We start from the raw sequence: 15,189 nt of genomic DNA, 5'->3' as shown, positions 1-15,189 counted from the left end.
CTGCAAAACTAGCGTTAGTTAAACAGATAAAAGAGTTAAGAGACGCGTATCTTGCACCGTTGAGCACACGTCTCTGAAAGTAACCGATTTGCTGCCGTATTGTTGTTTTGATGACCTCCTGCAAGCTAGAGAATGCCATCCCGCTTGAAAACCGCTACGCCTGTAACTGCTTCCAATATAGAAGACTGCTTCGCCTGAAACGATCCTCTTCCGCTTTGATCATATTCCACATCCAAGGGAATACTATCAAAGATTGCTTCTCTTGAAACAATCCTCAGTTGTTTGTGACAACCCTCCACAATCTGGGGAACGCCATCTTGCGGTTCGATGTTCACTCGTCTCTGAACAAAGAGCTTCTTTTGGATATGTTCACGCGTCTCTGAACAAAGAGCTTCTTTTTGATATGACTCCAATTTCCGCTGTGATAGTCTTCGAAAAGATCACTGCTTTTATCCTTAATGCTGCTATGCCAGTACGTCGGCGCTTTGCTGCTTGTCGACAATCCTCTTTTATTTGGGAATAGTTTCCAACACAACTCTTGTATGATGTATGACAATCCGATTTAGGGAAAGTTGTCAATGCTACGCAACAATCCATCCTTGGAAATGTTGCCACAATGAAGCAACAATCCGTACCTCGGAAAATTTGCCAAAATCCAATCTTTGGAAAAGTTGCCAATGCTTCGTAACAATCTTTCATAAGAACTTTGCTACGATCGACAATCCACATCTTGGAATATAACTCTTAAAAGCAATCCATCTTGGAAATTTTCCAACGCTATGCGACAATCCTTTTGGGGGAAATATTGCCACTATTGACAATCCGCGTCTTGGAACATTTGCAAGAAAGAGTCGACCGACAATCCACTTCGGGAAAATTTGCCACTTGCTGAAATGAATGACAATCCACGTTGAGGAACCTTTGCCGATATTTATGATGAATAGAAACCTACAACAATCCTTTGGGAAGTTTTTCCATAGGGAACTGGGTGTATGACAATCCAATCTCGGAAAACTTGCCAGCGATCTATGAATGTATGACAATCCGAGCTTCAAAACTTGCCAAATAGAGAAGGAGCACGACAATCCACGCTTGGAAACTTTGCTAGAGATGACAATCCAATCTTGGAAAAAATTGTCGTTGAAGAAGATGCACGACAAATCCATTTTTGGAAATATTGTCAGTTGGGGATGACAATCCAATTTTTGGAAAAATTGTCGTTTAAGTGCTTGCTTTTGAACCGATTGTAATGAGCCAGTGTTTTAGGCGCTTAAGCTAAGTGAGACGATCTTTCGTCAGGTCGATCACTTATTGTTATTGTAATGAAACTGACTACTTAATCATGTCAAATTGCTTATAGGGGCTAACTGGAGTACCAAGGAACCCGAAATTGTTGTATGAAGTCGAAATCACCTTTCTGAGAGGCTTCAAGCTCTATCGTTACTGAAAAGATCTAGCGCTAGGCGCTGGAGTAGGGTCTTCCCTGTTCTGCTGCACCTGTATTTATTTTGACTATAGAACTTTGCCAATCTTTTTAATTATCTTAGGGTTGACCTAAGGTTTAGCGTTGCTTGCCTCATCGACTTGACACGACTCAAGGCATAAACTTGACTCGCTGTGATTGACTCGAGGTTGACTCGACTCAAAGTGTTTGACACATGTGAATCGTGACCCGTGTGTGCATATTATGATTGTGCGACTCAAAAATGCAAAAAAATAAAAATTTTCCGTCATTTTTGTGTGGAGGGTATCGACTTTCTCCCGAAAAAGAAAGACGCGAAAAAAGAATCGAAGATTTTTTGAAGGTGCTTGTTGAATGAGCTTAATCAATGTTGTTTGATACTATCTCTCAAGGTGCAAGGATTAACCCATCCTAGGCTATCTCAACTGTTGACTCCATGATGAAAGTATTTGGGTAACTTAGGCACGGAGGCTAAGCACTTCGTACTTTGTGATGCAATGATGAGTGATCTTGATATGACAAGGCATGCTTCAACGGTGTATTAAGATTTCATGACAAAGGGTTCCTAAGGGAAGTATATTTGGTCATGTATCTGTGCAGTGTGTGATAGTGACACTAAAGCTAGGCCGCAAAGGCTAAGTGTGTGGAGAAAATATTATTGAAAAGAGTCCAATGGTGGTGACTCTTAAGCTAGGTAAGCTAATGACGTAAGGATCAAGCCCCCAAGTCTAGCTCTAAGTGAATAGGGATGAGAATTAGAGATCCCTTGATATGATCATGGTGCAAGTGTGTGAATGTGAATATAAATGCATGTTTATTACGGCCGCACCTCGATATGAGGTTGCCTACGTATCCGTTAGGAATCAGGCCAAACGTAGCTCTAGCCGAACCTCGCACAAGTGTGTATACCTCAAAAAGGTCTTTTTAAGGGTTGTAACGTGGTTAGGCTAAAGGTTTTAAGAAGAAGGGGATAAAGGCTCAAGACCCTAGATAAGCCCCCAAGGTGTGCAACCTCGTTTTTGAATCTTTATATTTAAATGCTTGAGTTTCTACTCTTTTTTAGCTCTCTTTTATTTCATTTTTATAAGTGTGGGCAATCCCGATCATGCGGTCTATCACTCACTTGGCATTCATGTTTCTCAGGCACGGTACCGAGCACTCGATAAGAGACACAATCTGAGACGTGTTCATATCGAAGATATTTTCATATCAAAGACATTGGAACACTTGCCCTTTTGTACACTTTTATTTATTTTTTATTTTTATTTTATTTGCTATTGCATTCTTTGGAAATTACTCAAGATTTTTAGAATTGCATAAGTTACACACCATCCCATCCCAAGGTTAGGTAGATGTAGGTTGAAAAAAGAAAGGTCTATCGTTAGACGAGGCTCAAAGTGGTTTATGAAGAAAGGATTGTATATTCGAAAGGTGAAAGGAGATATGATTTGGCTACAAGGGGTGCCTCAAATCATTGGTATACCTTGTGCTTAATTCGACATGGATGTTTTTTTTTTAATGCAATGTAATGAAATGATCATATGTAAGGAAATAAATGCTCATTTTATTAAAAAAAGGAAAAGAATCTACAAAATTCATCTAAGAGAAAAGAAAGGAAAAAATGAAAAAGAACTAGAAAAAAGAGGTCATGAAATCTTGTCATTGAAGCTCGCCTCTGTCTTGTGTTGTTTTCTCCGACATCATCCTGTCTTCTCGGTAACTAGAGGCAATGGGATCTTATTAGCCTCTATGAGATCTTGAATGAGGTTTTGAAACCTGTAGCATTCATCAGTAGTATGACCGCGCCCTCGATGGTACTTGCAATAGGAGTTTGGATTCCATCTCGAAGATCGATTTTCTGGTGTTGGATCCTCAGTAGGGCCAATAGGTTTGATTAATCCTCGATCATAGAGACGATCGAAAGCAGCATCGTAGGTCATTCCAATGGGTGTGAACTCTCGCATGGGTTTCCTTTTAGATCCTTGATTGTCCATGGCTAAGACACCATTATGGTCAAAGGTACTAACATTATTACTAGAGTCGGCATTTTCGGAAGAAGAAGGATTGTCGTTTTTCTTTCCTTTCCAGCCACCGTGGTTACTATTGTTAGTAGCTTTTTGCTTTGCGAGGTCGTCTTCGATCTCGATACCTATGTCATAGAAGGCTCTGAAAGTATTCAAGTTGTGTTGATATTTTAAATGCTTTGAATACTTTTCTTGGAGATTCTTGATAAACATCCTCACAGACTCCTTTTCGGTGGGGACCTCAATCATCTTAGCGGAAGTTTCTCTCCATTTATTAAAGAAAGACGTGAACCCTTCATTTTATTTTTGTTTTAACATCTCGAGTTGTCTATGATCGGTTTCAACTTGGATATTTCACTTGTACCTATCAAGAAAGCGTTCACTATCGATTCCCAGGTAGAGGTTTTCTCCTTGTCAAGGGAGAAGTACCATTGTTGGCAAACGGTTTCAAGAGATAGTGGGAACAAAGAGGGGAAAACATTCTTATCGATACCCTTAATGTTCATTATAGTTTCGAAAGCTCTTAGATGAAAATAAGGGTTATCAGTTGCCTTGAATTTAGGGATGTCAGCGGCGTTGAACTTATGCGGAAGAAGTTCCTTGTCCAGCGAGACCCCTTGTGAACTCATGCCCTGAAATTTATAGTCCCTACATAGCTTGCTTAGACTCTCTTGCATGAGACTCATTTGTTGTTTCTTCACAGGGTCATCAATCTTGAGTGTGAGTAGCTTCAGTGTCTCAGTCACGGTAACCAATTGATTCCTAAGCTCATTGAATTCTTCTTGACTTGCCATTATCCTTTTAGCCTTCCTCTTTTGACGAATTGGTTTATCAAAAAGTGAGACTTGAACAAAGAGGTTGTCCTTGATTAATCGCCCTTCTCTCCTCAACCAAGTACTGTGGAAAAGGAATTTGGGGATAATTATTGTTAATTATTTGAATCAAACTTCATTCAACATGCAATGGATGGAGGAAGTGAAGAATAATTAGGAATATAATGTACCCCCCAACTCAAATGACGGAAAAAAAACCGACTCATGCATGAACCTAAGACATGGTCATGGTGATGTGTACTCAAAGTGTGTGCTAAGACTAGTGAGTGTAGGTGACATGTTAAGACTATTTTCATGACCATGTGGCTAGACTATGTGACTAGACTCAAGCAAAGACTAAGTTAAGACTTCACGTATATGCATTAAACTGGACAGACTGTGGTATTTTAGTCATAACTTTTTATCTTTGACTCTGATTTAAATGAAACCAACGCTAAATTAAAGATAAAACTCGGGGCTACAGATCCATAGGTTTTACGACTCGTAGTTCTTCCTAGAACTCTAGATATGACCAAAACAAGTTGACGTTTGTGCAGAATACGGGAATAAAAATCCGGGTTGACTTAAAGGAACTATGACTCGATTTTATATTTATTTATTAGCTCAAATTAATTAATTAATTAATTAAACAAAGTCATTTAGTCATTAATTAGTTTATTAAGTCTTAACACAAGTCAAACATACGGTTAAGAAAACATAGAATATATGCACAACAAATAATGCACAATTAGTCAAGTAGGCACAATATGATGCAATGAGTTCGCAACCTAACCATGGCTCTAGTTCTCTAAAGTTCGGGATATGGTTTAGTCAATAGAGGGTCCATGGTTAATTGTCTGGATGCACCGCGCGGAAGCCTAACCGTGAAGGGTTGGTGCGAGTGGATGGGACACCGCGAGTTTAGAAAAAACTCGCTTCCATGGTTTGGTGAATTCAACATCTCGGATGTACCCTTTGTTGCACGGAGCGTTCAATCGGGTAGATGGAGCATGAATTCCCAGAGGGTTATGTCCATATGTAGAACACATATGAGTTTCAGAAAAGTGAGAAAAAATACAATCAGGAAGTAGGATCGAGCAAACAATACGAAAACCGGTCGAAATTAGAACGCATATTTCTGACTCGGTATTGGGGGAAATTGGCGCCAGCAAACAGAGACTGGCGCCAGCTTTTAACTGTAGCGCCTGGCGCCAATGATGGCGTCTGGCGCTACGGCTAAAATGCTGGCGCCAATGCTCTGGTCATTGGCGCTACTTCCCACATGCCTCAACAGCTTTCTGTGCTCGATAAAATTTTCCAGTTTCGCGCGGTGTTATTTCGGTCCTAGTTGTGAAAGATATTTCTCAAATTTCCTACGTGTAAAATCCTATGTTTTAAAATCATTACGGATGGTCTTTCCAATGAGATCTTTTTCATGCATATGACAATAATGTTAATAAAAATTACGCACATGAAATACTTAGAACTTTTCGAGTCTCATCCACTCATTCTAAATCATTGCCGAAACAAATTCAGGAATTAAAATAGAAATCCTCCCTAGTGGAGTCGCCAAAAACTGTGGGGAATAAATTTCAAGCGTTAACCCCTAAATTGAACCCCACTGTGATCATACACTAAAGTACGGTGGTGTCCAAAAGGGAAGAAGATAGAGCAAATGAGTCGCCAACAAGTTTTAGGAACTTGTAAACCGTTCACGAGGTGAAGGTTACACCCCTTAACGATCCAAGAGATCCTCAACTCCATAAGGTCTAGAACCAAATAAGGGTTCGGGGATGAAGGTACAAATCTAACCTAAAAGAGATTGAACCTGCCCTAAAATAGGCCTCTACTTTATTCTGATTGTATTCATGTACGCTTTTTAATTAACATGCAATCAATAGGATTAACCCTAAACCTGTTTATCTATGTTGGTTGAATATTAACGCACAAACAAAATATTATTGGCGATCACTTGAAATTATAATCATATTAACCCTAACAAGATTATTAATTATCTTATTAAGCGTGATTACAAGTACAAATTCCCTTTAAACATACATAAAAGGCGTGATCAAGCAATAAATATCAAGCAACATAATAATAATCAATATCATGACATCAAAATTATAATGTCATCAAGATAATAATAATCATAAAAATAATAATCATAAATTATAACAATTATAATCATAATCATGTTCATGTTAATATTAAAGCATAATAATAGCAAGATCCTAGGCATGATACTAACAAGATTAATAACAAACCCTAGCATGTCACTAAGCAATAAAAAAAAAATCAAAGCCTTAACCCTAACATGATACTAACAATCATAAATATTAGGAAGAACATAGGAAGCATCGCAGGAATCATAATAAGCATATTTGATATTATAACCTTTTCCCTAAACATGATACTAGGAATATCATAATAACAATGTAAACATGATTTCTACATCATAATATCAATTAAAACCATTAAAGCACTTACTTTGATGCCTCGTACCTCTATCTAATAACAAAATACACGCGTTAGTAACTTCAAGGAAAAAATAAACAAACAATTAAATTAAATAATTGAAAGAGAGATTTGGGACCAAACCCTCAGAAATTAAACCTTTCACGTCTAGGGCAAAGACAACTTCGAACATGGCTAGATGCTTCTAGGTCTTGTGAATGCGGAACTTTGTATGTGAAAGCAAGGTTTAGAAAAAGAAAGAAAGAATTGATGATTATAGAAGAGAATTAGAGAGAATTGATGATGAATGAAAACTAATTGTAGGTGAATTTTCGTGAGAATTAGTGGATGAAAATGGAGTTTTTAATACGTTATTTATAGAGAAAATCAGCCAAAAAGATAAAATATCAAAACAGAGTACTTGGCGCACGCCAAACGAGGTTGGCGCACACAAAACAGAGCTGGCGCCAGCACCAGCTAATTGGCGCCAGGCGCCAATGCCTAGCACCACCAATGCCTGGAGTCAGGTGCCAAGCCTGTTTTTAACGCATTTTCGAAAATCACATAAGTTTTCCGTGCTGGAGGATAAAATCGTATCTTTTCCTCGAAAATGCTATTTGATTTTAATTAAAACTCTGAAAAGACAACAAAAGTCAATTTATCAATGCTAACTGAATTAGGAATGAAAAGAACCTTCTAGAAGAATCTAGAAGACTAAAACCATTCCTAATTGTATTAGGAATGATAAATCATATTAGGCCTTCCCCTAGATCATTGGGCCGCATATAAGGCTCAAACCGGGCCAAGTTTAGTAAATTGGTCATAACTTCCTCAATATTCATCGGAATTGGGCTTATAATATATCGTTGGAAAGGTCTTGGCAAGCCCCATCCAACCACACTATTATTAGACCCATATCATGGACCAACCAAACTGGATTGGCTGTTTTCTTAAAATAAGTTTTCAAAAACAGAGAGAAGAGAAAAGAAATTAAAACTTTCCGCAACACTAGACTTTCCACACTTTCGCTTCATTCGATTATGATTCGACGTGAAAGGTACTCATCACCGGGTTTGGTTTTGGGGAGACACAAATGGGTGTCTACAATATGCAACAGTAATTATCGTAATATATTAATAAGTGTCATATTAACATTCAAGGATGGATGTGGTGTGGGAATTAACATTCGATTGTTGAGAACTTTCTGAGAACTCATGACGACTTGTCCGGAAACGCCTCTTCCACAACTACATAGGTTCATAGTTTTTCTAGGCTGTTGAAATACTTGACCACTAGGGCTTTGATTTAATCCTCCGTATTGGGTTGTGCTAGTAAATACCTCAAGGGTTAACTGATCCATAGTGGACAGGACCACTGTAAACAAAGTTGAAATTACAAGCATGGTGCTGCGGATTCACTCCATAAAACTAGTTTGCGTCACCAAAGATACCATTGTCAATTGGATCATCCCCAAGTTCCTAAACATAGAACGGTAAAAAAAAAAGGTCTTAATGATAGCAAGAATCTATATATCTATATATATATATACTAAAATAAAAACCGTTAATGTCATCATTGCATACGTGTCACTTTTTTATTTGATTTTTTCCTTCTAAAATGTAAGGATGATGTCATTTTTTTTCCTTTTTAAGCTAACCTATTTAACATAGCTTTGAAAATATATTCCATTTGAATTTTTAAATTTTATATTTTGGGTTTTCTACACATATTAAGCTATTTTAGTTATTTACCAGTTGTTAACAATAGTTAATAATATAATTTATTGAAATTTATTAATTAAAGATGAAAATTATGCACTTTTGGGAATTGTATATTCATATGTATTTAGAAATTAGTTAGGAAAAATGAGTAAGTTATTTTCTTTTAGTACGTATTAAAATTTTATAATCATCAATCAATAACTTAATACTAAAACAAACATCGGGAGTGACACATGTCACATCTTGGTGCTGTTTTTTCCCTCCAAAATCCCCCATTCCTTTTTAACCATTTTTTTGGTGAATATTTGATACAATTATAATGATATCATTCCAAATCTTTTATATTATTTTTATGAAAAAAATATTACTTTTATTTGGTGTTCATAATTGATAATTCTTCCATATACATTTATCTAAAATATTATTTCAACTCCTTTTTAATTATCTGATAAACGGAGTAATATTAGAATTTGCTAAGGAAGTAATACTCTATAGTAAAATTGATTCATATTATTGATACAAGAGAAATTACTTTAAAGCATCACTTTTATTTGTTATGTATAATTATTTTTTACAGAAAGATTACATTTACCGTGAATGACACGGGCCTAAGCTAGCTAAAGATTATATATAAAACCAGAATAATTGTAGTTCAATCAATCTAACACATTCCGCTTTCCATTTCACTTCTACAGTGTCAAACACACTACCGTATTTTAATTTATTATTGACAAAATGATCCTACGTATAACAAAAGGCAAACAAACCTCGATTTCATTTAACAATTGCTTCCATTACAATGGAACCCATAAACACTCCTTCTTTAATTAAATAACATTTACATGAAACAATTATAAAATACACGAATCCAAAACAATATGCAAAGCAATTTATTAATCTAAAATATTTACTCTTTCAAATCAATCTTTATAAAATTTCTAATTTTAACTCAAAATTCATTTTTTTTCAAAATCAAACAATAAAAACCCTAAGTTATTACCAAAATCAAATTAAGAAATTTAAACGAATTCAACAACAAACAAGATTACCAGTGAATAATTGTAAATGATTGACGAATTTGATATCCACACTTGAGTAATTTCTTCACACTTCGTTCCCTTATTTAAAATAGTATGTTCTTCGCCGAGAAATTTTGGGGGAGAAGATGAAAATTTTTTACACTTAATTGAGAACTTAATTGTGTATTATCCATTAATTGATTGTTGGTGCCCAGTGAAAATCATCTCGCTTAGCTTCCTCCCAATGGCGCCCAAAGTGAAAATTTTGCCGCCCCTTCTGTCCCTCTTCTTTTTTTCCTTTCCCTAACTTCAAGGCTGGGTTCGTTAGCGATTACTGATTGGTGGTGTACAGTATTCTTTGGTACACTATTTTTACCAAATTCATTATCCTAAAACTCCGCGCATTTGCAAGTGATGCAAATGAAAAAAACGAAGGGAGTATTTAAAAATTAAATAAAAATAGACCAAACCTTTGACTATAGTTAAAATTTTAATTAAAAAAATAATAAAATTTGCAAATTGCAGCCATTTAAAGTTCGTATTTTGCAAATTGCAGCCATTTAAAAAAATTGCAAATTGCAGCCCAAAAGTTCGTATAAATTGTAAATTGCAGCCCGATTCAACTTTTTCATCGGTTTACATGTCAAGAAATCTTCGATAAAGGTTTTAAGGGACATTGTAGTGTAGGAGTTTATAGGTACTACGCAGCGGAAAAACATGAATCATATTATATTCAATCAAGTACCAATCCCAAAATCACATGCATAACACACAAGACACATAATCATACCTTTGACGCGTGAATTCCACGAAGCTATTCGACGGGCAAATCAGGGAGAGAATAGAGCTCCAAGCGTTGCTCCTCTACTTAGTCCACGAGATTCGAACGAGTCGTCCACCAATACTAGATTGGTCGAGTGATTGAGGAAAAACGCGATCACCACCTTTATGGACAACCGACCACCGCACGAACCACCACCACCACGAGACACCACCGGCGCCTAGGAGGAGGAGAGAGTCGTGTGAGAGAGAGGAATATGAGAGGGGTTGGGTTTCGTGTTTGCTAATTAGGTTTGGTAACACTGATCAGTTAATTGCATACATACTGCAAACCTAGGCACCTAGTCTATTTATAATCTCATTATAATTAGACTAGGGCACGAAGCCCAAAAAACCTCTTAATTCCCCTACATGGCCGGCCACCTAGAGTGATGAGGCCCGTGATGGGCCTCGTCCTCTAATGCTCGATCTAGCCAATTTGTGTGACCTTATAGGATCCGTCCAATTGGGCTTTGGGCTATTTTACTAGTCCAAAGATCGTTAGTACCTCTAGCTATGATAAAACGACGACCCAAATGTACGAACTTAATTATCTCCATAATTTGATCCATTTATATATCTAGTAATTGCACACGACGAAGACTTAACTCCTTCAATCTCCCACTTGTCTGAGACAAGGGTGCAATATTCAAATTCCTTAAGTCAATATATGTGTCGATTTGATAATATGATTGCAGCACATGTCGAGATCATATTAATCTACAAATCGTTTCTTGAAATCTAAGTTAGAATTACAAAACCAAATGATTACTGTGTAATGCATTTGAACGCGGCCACGTATTTTCTTAATTCTCCCTCTTCAAGCGGCCATGACACATTTCCTAATTTAATAGGTAGACTCTATCCAATCTTGTGACAACATGAATCCCACTCAACTTCTGAAATAACCGGGAAACACCCTTTATAATCTCCAGTTACGGCTAGACGTTTGAGTGTACCACAGTCAGAACATCCATTGAATGAAATCAATGATCTACTCATGTCAAAGGAATCCACTAATATATACGGAAGCTCTATACTTGAACTTCAAAGTAGGTCAATAGTTCGGTCATGCATCATTCATGCATATCCAAGTGATTGACCGAGCATCACTATGCCCCTATAGCCCATGAAACTGCGCTATCCAATCAATCTTACATTCTAGTTCATTAATTGAAATCATTTATGTCCACTTTAATGATCTCGAACTAGGAACTATAAATAATATATGAATTTTGTTCCCCTGTGGGGTTTCAATTCACCTGGTCATCAACCTGATGAGCCCATCAATTCATAATTATTTTGGACATTTTATTTAATTTCCAAAACCATAATTAAATAAGAGAAATAATAATTTCTATTTTAAACATAATTCTGCAAATTGATGCATTTCTCATGTAATATGTTTTCTCAAAACATATACAACTTAAATTACATAACTTGCTTCAATCCTAGGACTTTAATATGACTCTCATACCTAAGTCCATGGAAGGGGTTTAGTGATTTCTCACTCATAATAAAACTTTGCAGAACACGACCTTCTGTTGGTCAATGATCTCATAATTGAGGTGATATCTCATATCCTTTTGTTTGGATTTGTGATGTGACTCTGGCTCCTTTGTTTTTGGGCAAAGGTGACCTATTAGTCACATGATATTCTAATCCGAAATTTCCCTCTAACAATCTTACTATAGTTTAATAAACATATTCTGACATTGAGTATGCAACAGTGCTCTGCTTTGAACTCTTCAAGCTCACTGTCCTTTCCCATCCAGACACAAATATGCATTTAGATCACCATCTAGAATCATTTTGCCTGTTTGAAAAACTTGCATTCGTGTAACCTTTTGACAACTTGCTTAAATTACCATTTAACACAATAGCTTGAAAAATTCCTTTTAGTGCTTCTCAAGTACTCAAGGATTTGTTCTTGGTAATTCTCCGTATGCTTATTCTGAATTTTCTTGAAACCTGCTACACATGCACAAGTCATATGCAACATCTTGCTTTGTACATTTCATGGCACATGTAATGGATCCTTTTGCAGAAGCATAAGGTACATTATCCATACAACTCAACTCTATTAGCTTTTGAAGGCACTGAGTCTTACTGAGTGTAATACCATGAAACATGGGAAGACATCCTCTCTTAGAGTCTTGCTTCATGAACTTTTCAAGATCCTTATCAACATAAGTCTCTTGATCCATTCCAATTATTCTTCAAGATTCACTTCATGGATTTTAATTCCCAATATGTATTCAACATCTCCTAAGTCTCTCATATAGAAACAATCTTTCTAACCATTGCTTGATTTATTCAAGCATTGATATATCATTTCATATGAACTGTATGTCAACTACATACTAGACTAAGAAGACCAATTGCTCCCACTAAACTTCTTGTCTCTACAAGATTCCTTTGTTCTACTAAGGAAATCAAACTGTTTGATTGCTTAATCAAAATGAATGTTCCAACTCCTTAATGCTTACTTCAATCCATAAAATGAATTTCTGAAGTTTGCAAAAACTTTCTAGGAATTTCTGGATTTCAAAACTCTTAGGTTGTATCATATACATGTTCACCATCAAGAACATTTCACGAAAATGATTTTGATATCCATAACTAGAATAATCTGAATAGGCTTACCCAACTAATAGGTTTGACCCTATTTGTAAGACTATTATGGACTAACACATTTTTACAAACATGGAGTCCATACTGGATTTCATGGTTTTAAACCATTTCCTGAGTTGGCATTTATCCAAAGCTTGCTTGTAGGGCATGAATTATAACCGTTCTAATAAGAAAATATTAGAATACACCTTTTCTCAGAATTTCAACAAATTGTTTGTTTTGATCCCAAGTAACCTACGATAGGTATGAGCGATAATAGAATTATTCTCTTCAACTCTTTGAAGCCTTTCATTCTAGTGGGACGATAGAAGACTCACTAGTGGAATTAGCTTGCTTCGACACATGGTTTATCAAATTAGCTGATTTCATATGCCTTCGTCTCTGATGTAGTGTTATCCACATCCATTTGTTGCTCGTCTCGAATCTCATCGAGATCTAACTTTACTCCCACTTGGCTTTGTAGGAAGACATTCTTTCTATAAAGACACTATCGCGAGCAACAAACACTTTGTTTCTACGCGATTGTAGGAATAATACCTCTTAGTTTTCATGAGAAAAACCCATGAAGAACTATTTTTCTGATTTAGGGTGAATTATGTCATCTTTGTAAACATTTTACATTGATTTCATAACCCTTAATCCTGTTTAGAAAAGATAACTTTTGGAACATTTCCAAATCATAACTCTTATGACATCTTTTCTTCTGCTTTGGTTAAGTTTCTTGTTTAGTATATTCGCAATTGTTGTTGTTCTAATGCATATCCTCAAAACGATATTTTTAAATCATTAAATCTTGGATCGAACAATGGCAAGCAAAGTTTGATTCCTTCTTAATAAACATACACTTTAATTTTAATGTTTCTGGATTGTGAATTAATTCAATAATTCCCTTTAGATGATCATTCCTTTTGATTTAATATTTATCACAACAATCATATTGCGGTGTTAAATTGTTTATCTCAAACTGATTTTACATTTCATTTTTGGAATTTTGAACATTACAATGTTTCCAAGCTTTACTTCATTAAGTAATTATCGATATATTTACTTAAATCGTTAGTAAAAGCAATGAAGTAGTTAAATCTCTTTGCTAATTTTGAACTTATTGGTCCACATACATCATATGTGTGAGTCTCAAAAGGTCATTTTAGCTTCTTTTACCCTTTCTACTAAAATGCAACTTGGTCATCCTAACTTATCAAGCATGACTTCTAATTCTCAAGTGATTCATAATCATATAAGAATAAGAGTCCATCCATAACTTTGGATGTGCAAATGGTTAATGTGACCTAGCCTTACTTGTTATAAGTAAGTTACTTTGAATCATCTAAATTTACTTTTGTGATCTACTTATATCAATGTTATAAAACAAAATTAACTCATATCTAGCAAAATGAAAACAATTTATTACCTTGGTCATGGATTAACACTTGTCCAAGCCAAGTAAACCAAATTCAGTATTCAAAACAAGAAAACCGAAATATTGTCTCATCAAAACTGGAAATTGTTCTAAAATCATGATAAACTAATCAAAATTTAAAACTATGAAGCTATCTCTGGCCACTCAAATACTTCTAGTGCACCTTCAAGCTCCATTTCCATGCTAGCTTCACTTATTTGGAGTTCCTGCGCAACATCACTATGTTAAGCACTTCAACTTGGTATCACATACCTAAGTGAATGTTAAAATGTTTATAACATTATAATTGAGGTTGATGCTCCATTATTCTTGAGGAAGTCATGGTATTTCTGGCAATTTCGCTTCCAATGCCCCTTCTTCTTGTAGTAAAAGCATTCACTTTCACTTGCAGCCTTGGGCTTTGGAGTCGTCTTAGGCTTTTTAGGAGCCTTGGCAACTTGCTTGCCCTTGCTCTTAGCACTAGCCTTTTGCCCCTTCTTCTTGAACCCCTTTCCCTTTTGAATCATAAGAACTTCCTTCTTGGGTTCCTTAGGGATTTGTTTCTCAGCACTAACCAGCATTGCATGCAATTGATTCATAGTCTTTGCAGTGGAAGTCATGTTAAAATTCATGATAAACTGGTTGAAATTTTCTGGTAGTGAATGGAGAATGATGTCTGTTGCCAAATCATCACCATATGGGTGCCCCAGTTTCTCCATACTTTGAATTAGGCCGATCATTTTGAAAACATGATCATGAACTGTGGCACCCTTCTCCATCCTACATTCCAGAATCTCACGATGGAGCTCATACCTTTCAACTCTAGCTTGTTTCTTAAACAA

This window comes from Chenopodium quinoa, unplaced genomic scaffold (assembly GCF_001683475.1).
Source record: "Chenopodium quinoa cultivar QQ74 unplaced genomic scaffold, ASM168347v1, whole genome shotgun sequence".
Lineage (NCBI taxonomy): Eukaryota > Viridiplantae > Streptophyta > Magnoliopsida > Caryophyllales > Amaranthaceae > Chenopodium > Chenopodium quinoa.
This window is presented reverse-complemented; position numbering follows the sequence as displayed.